This window comes from Triturus cristatus, chromosome 4_1 (genome assembly GCF_964204655.1).
Source record: "Triturus cristatus chromosome 4_1, aTriCri1.1, whole genome shotgun sequence".
Classification (NCBI taxonomy): domain Eukaryota; kingdom Metazoa; phylum Chordata; class Amphibia; order Caudata; family Salamandridae; genus Triturus; species Triturus cristatus.
This window is the reverse complement of record NC_140585.1, coordinates 139,284,956-139,299,177: the sequence shown is the minus strand read 5'-3', so window position 1 is coordinate 139,299,177 and position 14,222 is coordinate 139,284,956. Positions and strand designations below refer to the sequence as shown.

The 14,222-nt window shown below is 38.6% G+C and overlaps 13 non-coding genes across 13 annotated transcripts; all 13 read left to right on the top strand.

Moving 5' to 3' along the window:
• Positions 1-171: 171 nt before the first annotated feature.
• TRNAC-GCA (transfer RNA cysteine (anticodon GCA)) lies at positions 172-243 on the top strand. The gene has a single exon. It is a non-coding gene; the product is annotated as a tRNA-Cys (tRNA).
• A 1,008-nt stretch (positions 244-1,251) lies between these two features.
• On the top strand, positions 1,252-1,325 carry TRNAC-GCA (transfer RNA cysteine (anticodon GCA)). The gene has a single exon. It is a non-coding gene; the product is annotated as a tRNA-Cys (tRNA).
• A 997-nt stretch (positions 1,326-2,322) lies between these two features.
• TRNAC-GCA (transfer RNA cysteine (anticodon GCA)) lies at positions 2,323-2,394 on the top strand. The gene has a single exon. It is a non-coding gene; the product is annotated as a tRNA-Cys (tRNA).
• A 2,077-nt stretch (positions 2,395-4,471) lies between these two features.
• On the top strand, positions 4,472-4,543 carry TRNAC-GCA (transfer RNA cysteine (anticodon GCA)). The gene has a single exon. It is a non-coding gene; the product is annotated as a tRNA-Cys (tRNA).
• A 1,008-nt stretch (positions 4,544-5,551) lies between these two features.
• On the top strand, positions 5,552-5,623 carry TRNAC-GCA (transfer RNA cysteine (anticodon GCA)). Its single transcript has one exon. It is a non-coding gene; the product is annotated as a tRNA-Cys (tRNA).
• Positions 5,624-6,619: 996 nt separating this feature from the next.
• On the top strand, positions 6,620-6,691 carry TRNAC-GCA (transfer RNA cysteine (anticodon GCA)). Its single transcript has one exon. It is a non-coding gene; the product is annotated as a tRNA-Cys (tRNA).
• A 1,008-nt stretch (positions 6,692-7,699) lies between these two features.
• On the top strand, positions 7,700-7,773 carry TRNAC-GCA (transfer RNA cysteine (anticodon GCA)). Its single transcript has one exon. It is a non-coding gene; the product is annotated as a tRNA-Cys (tRNA).
• A 997-nt stretch (positions 7,774-8,770) lies between these two features.
• Positions 8,771-8,842, top strand: TRNAC-GCA (transfer RNA cysteine (anticodon GCA)). The gene has a single exon. It is a non-coding gene; the product is annotated as a tRNA-Cys (tRNA).
• A 1,008-nt stretch (positions 8,843-9,850) lies between these two features.
• TRNAC-GCA (transfer RNA cysteine (anticodon GCA)) lies at positions 9,851-9,922 on the top strand. The gene has a single exon. It is a non-coding gene; the product is annotated as a tRNA-Cys (tRNA).
• A 997-nt stretch (positions 9,923-10,919) lies between these two features.
• On the top strand, positions 10,920-10,991 carry TRNAC-GCA (transfer RNA cysteine (anticodon GCA)). The gene has a single exon. It is a non-coding gene; the product is annotated as a tRNA-Cys (tRNA).
• A 1,008-nt stretch (positions 10,992-11,999) lies between these two features.
• Positions 12,000-12,073, top strand: TRNAC-GCA (transfer RNA cysteine (anticodon GCA)). The gene has a single exon. It is a non-coding gene; the product is annotated as a tRNA-Cys (tRNA).
• A 997-nt stretch (positions 12,074-13,070) lies between these two features.
• TRNAC-GCA (transfer RNA cysteine (anticodon GCA)) lies at positions 13,071-13,142 on the top strand. The gene has a single exon. It is a non-coding gene; the product is annotated as a tRNA-Cys (tRNA).
• A 1,008-nt stretch (positions 13,143-14,150) lies between these two features.
• TRNAC-GCA (transfer RNA cysteine (anticodon GCA)) lies at positions 14,151-14,222 on the top strand. Its single transcript has one exon. It is a non-coding gene; the product is annotated as a tRNA-Cys (tRNA).

The window sequence follows — 14,222 nt, the reverse complement described above, 5'->3', positions numbered from 1 at the left end:
ACATATAAATATTTTTTTTAAACGATCCCGTTTTCCTTCAATAAATAATATTAAGAACTACTTCTCCTGTTCCACAGTTTCAAGCTTGTACTTTCCGGCCCAACTGAGCATGATGCTCACACTGTTTCATGAGGTACTGATATATTTTCATTCCGACTCTCACAAACAGGTGGGGATATAGCTCAGTGGTAGAGCATTTGACTGCAGATCAAGAGGTCCCTGGTTCAAATCCAGGTGTCCCCTTGGCCTGTTTTGGTTCTTGTGTTTGTAGCTGGGACTTTTCATAAAACCCCTTTGGATCATCATTGACAGAGTCAGTGTTCGCTTGGATCTTACACTTTAACAGCATTACAATGTCACTGCTCAAAACCTGAGAGTAAATGCATTTTTATACAGGGCTCGGTATTCCGTATGGGAAATGTCTGAAAAAGCATTGATTTATTTTGGAATCTGGCTCTTCCTTTCACAGCAACAAACAAAGGGAATGGACTATGAAAGCAATTGGCAACTTTGTTTTACAGTTTAGTGCTTCCTTCAATCGCACTACAGAAATTGCATAGAAAAGTGGGCAGCAATGCAGTCAATCTATTCCTCATTTAACCTGTGTCCTCAGTCTTACATGTATTCCACCTCTTCTCTGTGCATACAAAGTATGTGTTTGTTTGAAGCACTTCATTTTTGTGCAATGCATAATCTATTTACTTTCTACTAAAATACGCTGCCCACGTACAAGATGTATGAACCCTAGTTTCAGGTGCAAGCAGGCTGGTCTGAGAAACCAGGCCATTTGCGAACACAAAATAGCTTTTTCTGATGTATTAAATCGAAGGTACATGAAAGGGGTGTTTGGTTGTACCTTCAAATACCAAATTGTAGTGGTATGCAGAAATGGTTTTTCACCGTAATTTGGCCCAAAACAATCATACTTCACCACCATATCAGTGATTGTGGTAATCAATCCACAAAGATAAGTAGTCTCGTAAAAACCTCTTCCCCTTTGAGAATGTTTCAAAACAAACATTTTAATTACAGATATTGGTCCTAGGGACCACTGCCTATTCAAATAAAATAACAATTAAACATATACATTTTGTTTTTTAAATGATCCTGTTTTCCTTTAATTAATAATATTAAGAACTACTTCTCCTTTTCCACAGTTTCAAGCTCGTACTTTGTGGCCCAACTGAGCTTGAGCCTCTCACTCTTTCATGATGTACTGATATATTGTCATTCTGATCTTTGAAAACAGCTGGGGATATAGCTCAGTGGTAGAGCATTTGACTGCAGATCAAGAGGTCCCTGGTTCAAATCCGGGAGTGTCCCCTAAACCTATTTTGGTTCTGGTGTTTGTAGCTAGGATCTTTCATAAAGTCCCTTTGGATCACCATTGACAGAGTCAGTGTTCAGTTGGATCTTATACTTTATTAGCATTACAGTGTCACTGCTCAAAACCTGGGAATAAATGCATTTTTACACAGGGCGAGGGAACTTTCTGAAACATCATTGATTTATTTTGGAATCCGGCTCTTCCTTTCACAGCTTCAAGCAAAGAGAATGACTATGAAAACAATTGTAAACTTTGTTATACAGTTTGGTGCTTCCTTGTAGCGCACTAAAGAAATGGCATAGTATACCCGGCAGCGCTGCAGTCAATCTATTTCTCATTTAACCTGTGTCCTCAGTCTTACATATATTCCTCCTCTCCTCTGTGCATACAAAATATGTGTTTGTTTAAAGCACTTCATTCTTGTGCAACGTAGAAACTATTTAATTTCTCCTTAAAACCTCTGCCTACGTGCAAAATGTATGAACCCTCGTTGCAGATGAAAAAAGGCTGGCTCGAAGACTCAGGCCATTTTCGAACACAAAATGGCCTTTTCTGATATATTAAATTGATGGTACTTGAAAGGGACGTTTGGGTGTACCTTCCAAATACCAAATTGCAGTGGTATGTAGAAATGTTTTTCGTCCTTCATTTGGCCCAAAACAATCATACTTCACCACCATCTCGGTGAATGTGGTAACCAATCCGCGAAAGGATAAGGCGTCCCGTAAAAACCTCTTCCCCTTTGAGAATGTTTCAAAACAAGCATTTTATGTACAGGCATTGGTCCTATGGACCACTGCCTGTTCAAATAAAATAACAATGAAACATATACATATTTTTTTTAAACGATCCCGTTTTCCTTCAATAAATAATATTAAGAACTACTTCTCCTGTTCCACAGTTTCAAGCTTGTACTTTCCGGCCCAACTGAGCATGATGCTCACACTGTTTCATGAGGTACTGATATATTTTCATTCCGACTCTCACAAACAGGTGGGGATATAGCTCAGTGGTAGAGCATTTGACTGCAGATCAAGAGGTCCCTGGTTCAAATCCAGGTGTCCCCTTGGCCTGTTTTGGTTCTTGTGTTTGTAGCTGGGACTTTTCATAAAACCCCTTTGGATCATCATTGACAGAGTCAGTGTTCGCTTGGATCTTACACTTTAATAGCATTACAATGTCACTGCTCAAAACCTGAGAGTAAATGCATTTTGATACAGGGCTCGGTATTTCGTATGGGAAATGTCTGAAAAAGCATTGATTTATTTTGGAATCTGGCTCTTCCTTTCACAGCACCAAACAAAGGGAATGGACTATGAAAGCAATTGACAACTTTGTTTTACAGTTTGGTGCTTCCTTCGATCGCACTACAGAAATTGCATAGAAAAGTGGGCAGAAATGCAGTCAATCTATTCCTCATTTAACCTGTGTCCTCAGTCTTACATGTATTCCACCTCTTCTCTGTGCATACAAAGTATGTGTTTGTTTGAAGCACTTCATTTTTGTGCAATGCATAATCTATTTACTTTCTACTAAAAAACGCTGCCCACGTACAAGATGTATGAACCCTAGTTGCAGGTGCAAGCAGGCTGGTCTGAGAAACCAGGCCATTTGCGAACACAAAATTGCTTTTTCTGATGTATTAAATCGAAGGTACATGAAATGGGTGTTTGGTTGTACCTTCAAATACCAAATTGTAGTGGTATGTAGAAATGTTTTTTCACCGTAATTTGGCCCAAAACAATCATACTTCACCACCATATCAGTGATTGTGGTAATCATTCCACAAGGATAAGTAGTCTCGTAAAAACCTGTTCCTCTTTGAGAATGTTTCAAAACAAACATTTTAATTACAGATATTGGTCCTATGGACCACTGCCTATTCAAATAAAATAACAATTAAACATATACATTTTGTTTTTTAAATGATCCTGTTTTCCTTTAATTAATAATATTAAGAACTACTTCTCCTTTTCCACAGTTTCAAGCTCGTACTTTGTGGCCCAACTGAGCTTGAGCTTCTCACTCTTTCATGATGTACTGTTATATTGTCATTCTGATCTTTGAAAAAAGTTGGGGATATAGCTCAGTGGTAGAGCATTTTACTGCAGATCAAGAGGTCCCTGGTTCAAATCCGGGTGTCCCCTAAACCTATTTTGGTTCTGGTGTTTGTAGCTAGGATCTTTCATAAAGTCCCTTTGGATCACCATTGACAGAGTCAGTGTTCAGTTGGATCTTATAGTTTATTAGCATTACAGTGTCACTGCTCAAAACCTGGGAATAAATGCATTTTTACACAGGGCGTGGGAACTTTCTGAAACATCATTGATTTATTTTGGAATCCGGCTCTTCCTTTCACAGCTTCAAACAAAGAGAATGACTATGAAAACAATTGAAAACTTTGTTATACAGTTTGGTGCTTCCTTGTAGCGCACTAAAGAAATGGCATAGTATACTCGGCAGCGCTGCAGTCAATCTATTTCTCATTTAACATGTGTCCTCAGTCTTACATATATTCCTCCTCTCCTCTGTGCATACAAAATATGGGTTTGTTTAAAGCACTTCATTCTTGTGCAACGTAGAAACTATTTAATTTCTCCTTAAAACCTCTGCCTACGTGCAAAATGTATGAACCCTTGTTGCAGATGAAAAAAGGCTGGCTCGAAGACTCAGGTCATTTTCGAACACAAAATGGCCTTTTCTGATATATTAAATTGATGGTACTTGAAAGGGACATTTGGGTGTACCTTCCAAATACCAAATTGCAGTGGTATGTAGAAATGTTTTTCGTCCATCATTTGGCCCAAAACAATCATACTTCACCACCATCTCGGTGATTGTGGTAACCAATCCGCGAAAGGATAAGGCGTCCCGTAAAAACCTCTTCCCCTTTGAGAATGTTTCAAAACAAGCATTTTATGTACAGGCATTGGTCCTATGGACCACTGCCTGTTCAAATAAAATAACAATGAAGCATATAAATATTTTTTTTAAACGATCCCGTTTTCCTTCAATAAATAATATTAAGAACTACTTCTCCTGTTCCACAGTTTCAAGCTTGTACTTTCCGGCCCAACTGAGCATGATGCTCACACTCTTTCATGAGGTACTGATATATTTTCATTCCGACTCTCACAAACAGGTGGGGATATAGCTCAGTGGTAGAGCATTTGACTGCAGATCAAGAGGTCCCTGGTTCAAATCCAGGTGTCCCCTTGGCCTGTTTTGGTTCTTGTGTTTGTAGCTGGGACTTTTCATAAAACCCCTTTGGATCATCATTGACAGAGTCAGTGTTCGCTTGGATCTTACACTTTAATAGCATTACAATGTCACTGCTCAAAACCTGAGAGTAAATGCATTTTTATACAGGGCTCGGTATTTCGTATGGGAAATGTCTGAAAAAGCATTGATTTATTTTGGAATCTGGCTCTTCCTTTCACAGCACCAAACAAAGGGAATGGACTATGAAAGCAATTGACAACTTTGTTTTACAGTTTGGTGCTTCCTTCGATCGCACTACAGAAATTGCATAGAAAAGTGGGCAGAAATGCAGTCAATCTATTCCTCATTTAACCTGTGTCCTCAGTCTTACATGTATTCCACCTCTTCTCTGTGCATACAAAGTATGTGTTTGTTTGAAGCACTTCATTTTTGTGCAATGCATAATCTATTTACTTTCTACAAAAAAACGCTGCCCACGTACAAGATGTACGAACCCTAGTTGCAGGTGCAAGCAGGCTGGTCTGAGAAACCAGGCCATTTGCGAACACAAAATTGCTTTTTCTGATGTATTAAATCGAAGGTACATGAAATGGGTGTTTGGCTGTACCTTCAAATACCAAATTGTAGTGGTATGTAGAAATGTTTTTTCACCGTAATTTGGCCCAAAACAATCATACTTCACCACCATATCAGTGATTGTGGTAATCAATCCACAAAGATAAGTAGTCTCGTAAAAACCTCTTCCTCTTTGAGAATGTTTCAAAACAAACATTTTAATTACAGATATTGGTCCTATGGACCACTGCCTATTCAAATAAAATAACAATGAAACATATACATTTTGTTTTTTAAATGATCCTGTTTTCCTTTAATTAATATTATTAAGAACTACTTCTCCTTTTCCACAGTTTCAAGCTCGTACTTTGTGGCCAAACTGAGCTTGAGCCTCTCACTCTTTCATGATGTACTGATATATTGTCATTCTGATCCTTAAAAACAGTTGGGGATATAGCTCAGTGGTAGAGCATTTGACTGCAGATCAAGAGGTCCCTGGTTCAAATCCGGGTGTCCCCTACGCCTATTTTGGTTCTGGTGTTTGTAGCTGGGATCTTTCATAAAGTCCCTTTGGATCACCATTGACAGAGTCAGTGTTCAGTTGGATCTTATACTTTATTAGCATTACAGTGTCACTGCTCAAAACCTGGGAATAAATGCATTTTTACACAGGGCGTGGGAACTTTCTGAAACATCATTGGTTTATTTTGGAATCCGGCTCTTCCTTTCACAGCTTCAAACAAAGAGAATGACTATGAAAACAATTGAAAACTTTGTTATACAGTTTGGTGCTTCCTTGTAGCGCACTAAAGAAATGGCATAGTATACTCGGCAGCGCTGCAGTCAATCTATTTCTCATTTAACATGTGTCCTCAGTCTTACATATATTCCTCCTCTCCTCTGTGCATACAAAATATGTGTTTGTTTAAAGCACTTCATTCTTGTGCAACGTAGAAACTATTTAATTTCTCCTTAAAACCTCTGCCTACGTGCAAAATGTATGAACCCTCGTTGCAGATGAAAAAAGGCTGGCTCGAAGACTCAGGTCATTTTCGAACACAAAATGGCCTTTTCTGATATATTAAATTGATGGTACTTGAAAGGGACATTTGGGTGTACCTTCCAAATACCAAATTGCAGTGGTATGTAGAAATGTTTTTCGTCCATCATTTGGCCCAAAACAATCATACTTCCCCACCATCTCGGTGATTGTGGAAACCAATCCGCGAAAGGATAAGGCGTCCCGTAAAAACCTCTTCCCCTTTGAGAATGTTTCATAACAAGCATTTTATGTACAGGCATTGGTCCTATGGACCACTGCCTGTTCAAATAAAATAACAATGAAGCATATAAATATTTTTTTAAACGATCCCGTTTTCCTTCAATAAATAATATTAAGAACTACTTCTCCTGTTCTACAGTTTCAAGCTTGTACTTTCCGGCCCGACTGAGCATGATGCTCACACTCTTTCATGAGGTACTGATATATTTTCATTCCAACTCTCAGAAACAGGTGGGGATATAGCTCAGTGGTAGAGCATTTGACTGCAGATCAAGAGGTCCCTGGTTCAAATCCAGGTGTCCCCTTAGCCTGTTTTGGTTCTTGTGTTTGTAGCTGGGACTTTTCATAAAACCCCTTTGGATCATCATTGACAGAGTCAGTGTTCGCTTGGATCTTACACTTTAATAGCATTACAATGTCACTGGTCAAAACCTGAGAGTAAATGCATTTTTATACAGGGCTCGGTATTCCGTATGGGAAATGTCTGAAAAAGCATTGATTTATTTTGGAATCTGGCTCTTCCTTTCACAGCACCAAACAAAGGGAATGGACTATGAAAGCAATTGACAACTTTGTTTTACAGTTTGGTGCTTCCTTCGATCGCACTACAGAAATTGCATAGAAAAGTGGGCAGCAATGCAGTCAATCTATTCCTCATTTAACCTGTGTCCTCAGTCTTACATGTATTCCACCTCTTCTCTGTGCATACAAAGTATGTGTTTGTTTGAAGCACTTCATTTTTGTGCAATGCATAATCTATTTACTTTCTACTAAAAAACGCTGCCCACGTACAAGATGTACGAACCCTAGTTGCAGGTGCAAGCAGGCTGGTCTGAGAAACCAGGCCATTTGCGAACACAAAATAGCTTTTTCTGATGTATTAAATCGAAGGTACATGAAAGGGGTGTTTGGTTGTACCTTCAAATACCAAATTGTAGTGGTATGCAGAAATGTTTTTTCTCCGTAAATTGGCCCAAAACAATCATACTTCACCACCATATCAGTGATTGTGGTAATCAATCCACAAAGATAAGTAGTCTCGTAAAACCCTCTTCCCCTTTGAGAATGTTTCAAAACAAACATTTTAATTACAGATATTGGTCCTATGGACCACTGCCTATTCAAATAAAATAACAATTAAACATATACATTTTGTTTTTTAAATGATCCTGCTTTCCTTTAATTAATAATATTAAGAACTACTTCTCCTTTTCCACAGTTTCAAGCTCGTACTTTGTGGCCCAACTGAGCTTGAGCCTCTCACTCTTTCATGATGTACTGATATATTGTCATTCTGATCTTTGAAAACAGCTGGGGATATAGCTCAGTGGTAGAGCATTTGACTGCAGATCAAGAGGTCCCTGGTTCAAATCCGGGAGTGTCCCCTAAACCTATTTTGGTTCTGGTGTTTGTAGCTGGGATCTTTCATAAAGTCCCTTTGGATCACCATTGACAGAGTCAGTGTTCAGTTGGATCTTATACTTTATTAGCATTACAGTGTCACTGCTCAAAACCTGGGAATAAATGCATTTTTACACAGGGCGAGGGAACTTTCTGAAACATCATTGATTTATTTTGGAATCCGGCTCTTCCTTTCACAGCTTCAAGCAAAGAGAATGACTATGAAAACAATTGTAAACTTTGTTATACAGTTTGGTGCTTCCTTGTAGCGCACTAAAGAAATGGCATAGTATACTCGGCAGCGCTGCAGTCAATCTATTTCTCATTTAACCTGTGTCCTCAGTCTTACATATATTCCTCCTCTCCTCTGTGCATACAAAATATGTGTTTGTTTAAAGCACTTCATTCTTGTGCAACGTAGAAACTATTTAATTTCTCCTTAAAACCTCTGCCTACGTGCAAAATGTATGAACCCTCGTTGCAGATGAAAAAAGGCTGGCTCGAAGACTCAGGTCATTTTCGAACACAAAATTGCCTTTTCTGATATATTAAATTGATGGTACTTGAAAGGGACGTTTGGGTGTACCTTCCAAATACCAAATTGCAGTGGTATGTAGAAATGTTTTTCGTCCATTATTTGGCCCAAAACAATCATACTTCACCACCATCTCGGTGATTGTGGTAACCAATCCGCGAAAGGATAAGGCGTCCCATAAAAACCTCTTCCCCTTTGAGAATGTTTCAAAACAAGCATTTTATGTACAGGCATTGGTCCTATGGACCACTGCCTGTTCAAATAAAATAACAATGAAACATATAAATATTTTTTTTAAACGATCCCGTTTTCCTTCAATAAATAATATTAAGAACTACTTCTCCTGTTCCACAGTTTCAAGCTTGTACTTTCCGGCCCAACTGAGCATGATGATCACACTGTTTCATGAGGTACTGATATATTTTCATTCCGACTCTCACAAACAGGTGGGGATATAGCTCAGTGGTAGAGCATTTGACTGCAGATCAAGAGGTCCCTGGTTCAAATCCAGGTGTCCCCTTGGCCTGTTTTGGTTCTTGTGTTTGTAGCTGGGACTTTTCATAAAAGCCCTTTGGATCATCATTGACAGAGTCAGTGTTCGCTTGGATCTTACACTTTAATAGCATTACAATGTCACTGCTCAAAACCTGAGAGTAAATGCATTTTTATACAGGGCTCGGTATTTCGTATGGGAAATGTCTGAAAAAGCATTGATTTATTTTGGAATCTGGCTCTTCCTTTCACAGCACCAAACAAAGGGAATGGACTATGAAAGCAATTGACAACTTTGTTTTACAGTTTGGTGCTTCCTTCAATCGCACTACAGAAATTGCATAGAAAAGTGGGCAGAAATGCAGTCAATCTATTCCTCATTTAACCTTTGTCCTCAGTCTTACATGTATTCCACCTCTTCTCTGTGCATACAAAGTATGTGTTTGTTTGAAGCACTTCATTTTTGTGCAATGCATAATCTATTTACTTTCTACTAAAAAACGCTGCCCACGTACAAGATGTATGAACCCTAGTTGCAGGTGCAAGCAGGCTGGTCTGAGAAACCAGGCCATTTGCGAACACAAAATAGCTTTTTCTGATGTATTAATTCGAAGGTACATGAAATGGGTGTTTGGTTGTACCTTCAAATACCAAATTGTAGTGGTATGTAGAAATGTTTTTTCACCGTAATTTGGCCCAAAACAATCATACTTCACCACCATATCAGTGATTGTGGTAATCATTCCACAAAGATAAGTAGTCTCGTAAAAACCTGTTCCTCTTTGAGAATGTTTCAAAACAAACATTTTAATTACAGATATTGGTCCTATGGACCACTGCCTATTCAAATAAAATAACAATGAAACATATACATTTTGTTTTTTAAATGATCCTGTTTTCCTTTAATTAATATTATTAAGAACTACTTCTCCTTTTCCACAGTTTCAAGCTCGTACTTTGTGGCCAAACTGAGCTTGAGCCTCTCACTCTTTCATGATGTACTGATATATTGTCATTCGGATCTTCAAAAACAGTTGGGGATATAGCTCAGTGGTAGAGCATTTGACTGCAGATCAAGAGGTCCCTGGTTCAAATCCGGGTGTCCCCTACGCCTATTTTGGTTCTGGTGTTTGTAGCTGGGATCTTTCATAAAGTCCCTTTGGATCACCATTGACAGAGTCAGTGTTCAGTTGGATCTTATACTTTATTAGCATTACAGTGTCACTGCTCAAAACCTGGGAATAAATGCATTTTTACACAGGGCGTGGGAACTTTCTGAAACATCATTGGTTTATTTTGGAATCCGGCTCTTCCTTTCACAGCTTCAAACAAAGAGAATGACTATGAAAACAATTGAAAACTTTGTTATACAGTTTGGTGCTTCCTTGTAGCGCACTAAAGAAATGGCATAGTATACTCGGCAGCGCTGCAGTCAATCTATTTCTCATTTAACATGTGTCCTCAGTCTTACATATATTCCTCCTCTCCTCTGTGCATACAAAATATGTGTTTGTTTAAAGCACTTCATTCTTGTGCAACGTAGAAACTATTTAATTTCTCCTTAAAACCTCTGCCTACGTGCAAAATGTATGAACCCTCGTTGCAGATGAAAAAAGGCTGGCTCGAAGACTCAGGTCATTTTCGAACACAAAATGGCCTTTTCTGATATATTAAATTGATGGTACTTGAAAGGGACATTTGGGTGTACCTTCCAAATACCAAATTGCAGTGGTATGTAGAAATGTTTTTCGTCCATCATTTGGCCCAAAACAATCATACTTCCCCACCATCTCGGTGATTGTGGTAACCAATCCGCGAAAGGATAAGGCGTCCCGTAAAAACCTCTTCCCCTTTGAGAATGTTTCAAAACAAGCATTTTATGTACAGGCATTGGTCCTATGGACCACTGCCTGTTCAAATAAAATAACAATGAAACATATAAATATTTTTTTTAAACGATCCCGTTTTCCTTCAATAAATAATATTAAGAACTACTTCTCCTGTTCTACAGTTTCAAGCTTGTACTTTCCGGCCCGACTGAGCATGATGCTCACACTCTTTCATGAGGTACTGATATATTTTCATTCCAACTCTCACAAACAGGTGGGGATATAGCTCAGTGATAGAGCATTTGACTGCAGATCAAGAGGTCCCTGGTTCAAATCCAGGTGTCCCCTTAGCCTGTTTTGGTTCTTGTGTTTGTAGCTGGGACTTTTCATAAAACCCCTTTGGATCATCATTGACAGAGTCAGTGTTCGCTTGGATCTTACACTTTAATAGCATTACAATGTCACTGGTCAAAACCTGAGAGTAAATGCATTTTTATACAGGGCTCGGTATTCCGTATGGGAAATGTCTGAAAAAGCATTGATTTATTTTGGAATCTGGCTCTTCCTTTCACAGCACCAAACAAAGGGAATGGACTATGAAAGCAATTGACAACTTTGTTTTACAGTTTGGTGCTTCCTTCGATCGCACTACAGAAATTGCATAGAAAAGTGGGCAGCAATGAAGTCAATCTATTTCTCATTTAACCTGTGTCCTCAGTCTTACATGTATTCCACCTCTTCTCTGTGCATACAAAGTATGTGTTTGTTTGAAGCACTTCATTTTTGTGCAATGCATAATCTATTTACTTTCTACTAAAAAACGCTGCCCACGTACAAGATGTACGAACCCTAGTTGCAGGTGCAAGCAGGCTGGTCTGAGAAACCAGGCCATTTGCGAACACAAAATAGCTTTTTTTGATGTATTAAATCGAAGGTACATGAAAGGGGTGTTTGGTTGTACCTTCAAATACCAAATTGTAGTGGTATGCAGAAATGTTTTTTCTCCGTAAATTGGCCCAAAACAATCATACTTCACCACCATATCAGTGATTGTGGTAATCAATCCACAAAGATAAGTAGTCTCGTAAAACCCTCTTCCCCTTTGAGAATGTTTCAAAACAAACATTTTAATTACAGATATTGGTCCTATGGACCACTGCCTATTCAAATAAAATAACAATTAAACATATACATTTTGTTTTTTAAATGATCCTGCTTTCCTTTAATTAATAATATTAAGAACTACTTCTCCTTTTCCACAGTTTCAAGCTCGTACTTTGTGGCCCAACTGAGCTTGAGCCTCTCACTCTTTCATGATGTACTGATATATTGTCATTCTGATCTTTGAAAACAGCTGGGGATATAGCTCAGTGGTAGAGCATTTGACTGCAGATCAAGAGGTCCCTGGTTCAAATCCGGGAGTGTCCCCTAAACCTATTTTGGTTCTGGTGTTTGTAGCTGGGATCTTTCATAAAGTCCCTTTGGATCACCATTGACAGAGTCAGTGTTCAGTTGGATCTTATACTTTATTAGCATTACAGTGTCACTGCTCAAAACCTGGGAATAAATGCATTTTTACACAGGGCGAGGGAACTTTCTGAAACATCATTGATTTATTTTGGAATCCGGCTCTTCCTTTCACAGCTTCAAGCAAAGAGAATGACTATGAAAACAATTGTAAACTTTGTTATACAGTTTGGTGCTTCCTTGTAGCGCACTAAAGAAATGGCATAGTATACTCGGCAGCGCTGCAGTCAATCTATTTCTCATTTAACCTGTGTCCTCAGTCTTACATATATTCCTTCTCTCCTCTGTGCATACAAAATATGTGTTTGTTTAAAGCACTTCATTCTTGTGCAACGTAGAAACTATTTAATTTCTCCTTAAAACCTCTGCCTACGTACAAAATGTATGAACCCTCGTTGCAGATGAAAAAAGGCTGGCTCGAAGACTCAGGCCATTTTTGAACACAAAATTGCCTTTTCTGATATATTAAATTGATGGTACTTGAAAGGGACGTTTGGGTGTACCTTCCAAATACCAAATTGCAGTGGTATGTAGAAATGTTTTTCGTCCATTATTTGGCCCAAAACAATCATACTTCACCACCATCTCGGTGATTGTGGTAACCAATCCGCGAAAGGATAAGGCGTCCCATAAAAACCTCTTCCCCTTTGAGAATGTTTCAAAACAAGCATTTTATGTACAGGCATTGGTCCTATGGACCACTGCCTGTTCAAATAAAATAACAATGAAACATATAAATATTTTTTTTAAACGATCCCGTTTTCCTTCAATAAATAATATTAAGAACTACTTCTCCTGTTCCACAGTTTCAAGCTTGTACTTTCCGGCCCAACTGAGCATGATGCTCACACTCTTTCATGAGGTACTGATATATTTTCATTCCGACTCTCACAAATAGGTGGGGATATAGCTCAGTGGTAGAGCATTTGACTGCAGATCAAGAGGTCCCTGGTTCAAATCCAGGTGTCCCCTTGGCCTGTTTTGGTTCTTGTGTTTGTAGCTGGGACTTTTCATAAAACCCCTTTGGATCATCATTGACAGAGTCAGTGTTCGCTTGGATCTTACACTTTAACAGCATTACAATGTCACTGCTCAAAACCTGAGAGTAAATGCATTTTTATACAGGGCTCGGTATTCCGTATGGGAAATGTCTGAAAAAGCATTGATTTATTTTGGAATCTGGCTCTTCCTTTCACAGCACCAAACAAAGGGAATGGACTATGAAAGCAATTGGCAACTTTGTTTTACAGCTTAGTGCTTCCTTCAATCGCACTACAGAAATTGCATAGAAAAGTGGGCAGCAATGCAGTCAATCTATTCCTCATTTAACATATGTCCTCAGTCTTACATGTATTCCACCTCTTCTCTGTGCATACAAAGTATGTGTTTGTTTGAAGCACTTCATTTTTGTGCAATGCATAATCTATTTACTTTCTACTAAAATACGCTGCCCACGTACAAGATGTACGAACCCTAGTTGCAGGTGCAAGCAGGCTGGTCTGAGAAACCAGGCCATTTGCGAACACAAAATAGCTTTTTCTGATGTATTAAATCGAAGGTACATGAAAGGGGTGTTTGGTTGTACCTTCAAATACCAAATTGTAGTGGTATGCAGAAATGTTTTTTCACCGTAATTTGGCCCAAAACAATCATACTTCACCACCATATCAGTGATTGTGGTAATCAATCCACAAAGATAAGTAGTCTCGTAAAAACCTCTTCCCCTTTGAGAATGTTTCAAAACAAACATTTTAATTACAGATATTGGTCCTATGGACCACTGCCTATTCAAATAAAATAACAATTAAACATATTCATTTTGTTTTTTAAATGATCCTGTTTTCCTTTAATTAATAATATTAAGAACTACTTCTCCTTTTCCACAGTTTCAAGCTCGTACTTTGTGGCCCAACTGAGCTTGAGCCTCTCACTCTTTCATGATGTACTGATATATTGTCATTCTGATCTTTGAAAACAGTTGGGGATATAGCTCAGTGGTAGAGCATTTGACTGCAGATCAAGAGGTCCCTGGTTTAAATCCGGGTGTCCCCT